The 4,911-nt window shown below is 38.5% G+C and overlaps 1 non-coding gene across 1 annotated transcript; it reads right to left on the bottom strand.

Annotated features, from left to right (window-relative positions):
* Positions 1 to 3,251: 3,251 nt before the first annotated feature.
* Positions 3,252 to 3,370, bottom strand: LOC145402733 (5S ribosomal RNA). The gene has a single exon (XR_013897851.1). It is a non-coding gene; the product is annotated as a 5S ribosomal RNA (ribosomal RNA).
* Between the last annotated feature and the right edge of the window lie 1,541 nt (positions 3,371 to 4,911).

Here is a 4,911-nt window from a genome sequence, read left to right as displayed (position 1 = left end):
CCATATCCCATGTTTCAGCCCCATATAACGCAGTCGGTACCACAACACCCTCATACAGCCTTCTCTTTATGTCCATTCTAAGTGAACGACATCTAAACACTTTTTTCATTCCTCCCAGCACCTTACCTACTTCATTCATTCTAAACTTCACTTCTGCATCTATTCTTCCGTCCATAGGAACATGTGACCCTAAATATTTAAAACACTCTACCTCCTCAAGCAACTCACCATTCAAAACTATACTCATCCCCCTACCATCTACTAACCTCGTACACTTCATCACTTTACTCCTATTCTCATTTACTTTCAATTTCCTCTTTTCACACACTCTTCCAAACTCCTCTACCAACTGTCTCAATCTCTCCTCTGAATCAGCCATCAGTGCAGTATCATCTGCAAACAGCAGCTGCTTCAGATTCCACTCTCCACCATCAACATTAACCAGACTCAGACCTCCACCTAAAACTCTTGCATTCACCTCCCTTACAACACTATCCATATAAATATTAAACAACAAAGGCGACATCACACATCCCTGTCGCAGCCCCATTCTTACGGGAAACCAATCACTCACAGCATTTCCCACTCTTTTACACGCCCTACTATTTACATAAAAACTTTTCACCCCTTTTAGCAACCTACCATCAAGTCCATACAATCTTAAAACAGTCCATAAAGCCTCCCTATCAAATCTATCATACACTTTCTCTAAATCCATGAGTGCCCAAAAAACATCCTTGCCTTTCGCTAAATACTTTTCACACACTTGTCTCAGAGTGAACACCTGATCCACGCATCTAACGGACCTGGGTTCAAATCCCGCTGGTGCAAGGAACAGTTTAAGGATTTGAATTTCATAAAATCAGACTTTACTGTTCTACCAAAAGACCCGCCGACATGTTGTAAAAATACCCTCGCTAATACCAATACACCAGTCCTGTATGAGACAGCCCTAGCATGTATTCAGTATGGAAGGTGGGTGTTAGCGCCGAAGTGGTGACATGTAGAGGTGTGCGGTACATAGGAGGACTACTGGGCCTTGAGAGCAGGCTGTGAAGCCTATGCCCAAAGTTGGTCACATAAAAAAAAAAAAAAAAAATCTCCTCCCTCTCCTAAAGCCACACTGCTCATCACCAATCACTCCCTCTGTACCCTTTATAACTCTCATAATTAACACTCTCCCATACACCTAACCTACAATACTCAACAGACTTATACCCCTAAAGCTAGTACATTCATACGTATCACCCTTGCCTTTATACAACGGGATCACACGAGCACTTGCCCAGTCAATTGGCAGCATACCTTTCACAAAGCACACATTCAACAATCTTACTAACCAGTCAACAATAGTCACTCCACCACCCTTCAGGCATTCCACAGCACACCCATCCATACTTGCAGCTTTCTCTGTTTTCATCTCCTTTACTGCCTCCTTCGTGATCAAAGAATCATTCAACTCTCCCAACACATTTATTCCTTGCACCCTTCCATCCGCCACAATCTCAGCCTCCTTTTCCTCCCCTACATTTAAGAATCTTTCAAAATACTCTCCCCATCTAATCCTTATTGCATCCATCTCAATTAACATCCTTCCATCCTCTGCTTTTTCTTGCCCTTCCTTCCCAGACTCTCCCTTTCGCACCCTTTCAACCTCCTTCGAGAACATTTTCTTATTCTGTTGAAAATTCTCAGTCAGCTGCCTACCCCACCCCTCATCTGCTGCCACTTTAGCATCACGCATAGCCCTTCTCGCCCTATTCAGATTACAAAACATAATAGTATTTAAAAAGTTTAAATAAATGCCTCCAAGAACACCCAACTCAATTTCCAAATAATTTAAAAGTTGTGACAAGAAAGTAATAATGGGATATTTTCGGAAGAGAACACACTGCAGGCTCTTACAAAATCCCGACCACATTGTCACTACATAACAGGCAGACTCATCAACAGAATTACGTTACTCTGATGATTTATAACTTGATAATGAAGAGCAACAAAATAAATTACAGCTTCACACAACAGGTCAAAGAAAGGCTGTGATATCAATATAATAATAGACTAAATACTGTAGATTATAACAATAGGAGTTGATAAGGAAAAACGAAGTCTTATTCTGGGTCTTGATTGCTTCTCTAACATTGGGAAATGTGATAAAAGGCCATAAGCAACAAAGGCCACACGCATATTTTGAAGAGTCGTAAGCAACATTCTCCACATTATTCCATAACGTTGGTACCGGACTGTGGGAAATTATGACACGCACAAAAAACTTCCAAATAACAGTGCTGAAATGGGATTCAACTTCTGAGCATTGTCTTTGATTACTCTTATCTCAACTTCCATGTATAGAAGCCGAACCTCACACGGTTCTTTCACAAACACACACACACACACGAGAGATTCGACCGAGTAGGACGTGCGACATCGGCGCTCCGTACTGAACCAACACGGCCAGTGGCATTACCTAAATTAGTATCTTTGCATGAGTCAAGCTCTGTACTAGGTTAGACTAAATGATTTTTCATTATTAAGAGAAAAAAATAATAAGTTTAAAAAAGACTTGTTCAAACAGGAAAGAAAAACAAGACAAAAGAATATGCTGAGTCATCTGAGGTTTGTTTAGACTACAACAACATGGGGATTGTAAGTATATACTTTGCACTTTTAGTATTGCAAAATGGATACATACTTTAGTAAATCAAATTTGGAAAAGAAAAGGGATAAAAGTAAAAAGCAAAATGATGATTTCTACCAAGAACTGGTTGAAATGGAGACTCACAATAGACTGGTTGAACGTGTAAACAAACTAGAAATGGCTTTCAAAAATGAAATTGATGAAATAAAGAAGCAGATACACTTGCAAAAGGAAGAAATAGAAAAACTAGGAAGGGAGACCAATAAGAAAGACACAACCATCAGTGAACTAACAGTGGAACTGAGTACACTTAGGAAGAAAATGAGTGAAATGGCAAGTACAGTAGTCAATCACGAGAGTGTTATGGAAGAGTTCAAAAATGACACAGAGACAATTAGGCAAGTAAGCAGTCTTATTGACCAGAGCAGTGATATTGAGGAGAAGATAACACAGGTGAATGAAGCTGTGCAAAGCTACAAAAAAGATGTAGAAACCATCCATCCATCCATTGCCAGACGCCATGTATCCCAAACGGGGTGGCCAACGGCTTAGAGTTAATTGTTTTACAGGGAGGGGCACTAATCCTCCACCAACCCCACTTGACACGTAGGGATGCCAACAGCATCTGGTGTTCCCAGGCGGTCACCCATCCAAGTACTAACCAGTCCCAACGTTGCTTAACTTCGCTGATCGGACGGGAAGCGGTGTACTCAACGTGGTATGGCCGTTGGCTAATATGCTGAAATGGTGAAAGTAAAGAAAGACTTAGAAACAAGGGTGGAGGATAAAAGCATTAAAAAGGAAGTGAAAAGAGTAATCCAAAACAATCCAAAGTTAGTCAGAGATTCAGTAGAAATAAACAAATCTATAGTAATCACTGGTATAGAAGAGGAAGAAGTAAAAAACAAGATCACAAGAGACAAAAAGGAGATGGCAAATGTAATGAGCTTACTGAAGGAAGTATCAGAAGAAATCTGTAGTAAAGACATAGAGGAACACAAAAGGTTAGGGAAATATGAGAAAAGCAAGACAAGACCTCTAAAGGTGACTTTCCAGAGTGTAAATATTGTGGAAGAGATACTAAAAAATACAAAGAATCTTATGGAAAAAGAGGAGTTCAAAAATGTATGGATAAAAAGATGCCTAACACAAGAGAAACTGGAATTACTGAAAGAGAAAAAGGAGGAAGCAAAAAAAAAAAAAAATGAGGGAAGATCAGAAGAGGAGAAGAAGAAATTTTTTTTTACAAAGTAATAGGATTGCAGGTACGAAAGTGGTACACAAACAGGATGGAATAAAAAGAAGGAAGGTAGCAGAACCATGTCATGACAAGTATATAAACAAGATGATAAAGTTGATGTACTCAAATGTGGATGGAATGGTATCTAAATTACTAGAGATGAATGATTATGTCAGAGAAAAAGAACCACAAATAATATGCCTAACTGAAACAAAATTAACACCAAGGATATCCAATGACATACTAAATATAGAGGAATACAATATGTGGAGAAGAGACAGAAATTTAAAAAAAAGGAGGAGAAAATTATAATATTAACTAAGAAAAATCTAAAAGTAAATGAAATAAAACTAGATATACCATCACAAGTAGAACTGATTGCAGTAGGGATCAACATATCTGAAAGTAAAGTAATTGTAGCCAATTTGTACATGCCACCCAGATCAAACACATGGGAAAGAGATGAATATGAGGACCTGGCAGAGAGTACAATTCAGAGTTTAAGGTCATTACTACATAAAATGGAAGAGAAATCAGAAAGAATTATACTAACTGGGGATTTCAATACAAATATAAATTGGAATACTCTAGATATAATTAGCCAAGAAAGCTGTTGGGACCAAAAGCTCCTGGATCTCGTACAAGAGTTCTTCCTAACGCAACATGTGAGGGAAACCACCAGAAAAAGAGGACTTGATGTACCTTCAGTGCTAGATCTAATATTTACTAGGCAAGAAAATGATATTGACAGTTTAATATATCACCCTCCACTCGGCAAAAGCGATCATGCAGTGCTAAATTATAACTTCAGGATAGCATATGACATAGTAAACAGCAATGACAGTTACAAAAAGAGCCTAATCTATAAAAAGGGAAATCATCAAGACCTAAAGAAGTATTTCTTAGAAGTTGATTGGGAAAATGAGCTTAGAGGACAAGATTTAAATGCTGTATATAAAAAATTCTGTGAATTTTATGAAATAGGAGTCCAGAAGTACATCCCACAGCACAAAGAAGCAGATAAGAAAATACA

Source organism: Coenobita brevimanus, chromosome 58 (assembly GCF_032717465.1).
Source record: "Coenobita brevimanus isolate Jiangsu-jjx chromosome 58, ASM3271746v2, whole genome shotgun sequence".
Lineage (NCBI taxonomy): Eukaryota > Metazoa > Arthropoda > Malacostraca > Decapoda > Coenobitidae > Coenobita > Coenobita brevimanus.
This window is presented reverse-complemented; position numbering and strand designations above follow the sequence as displayed.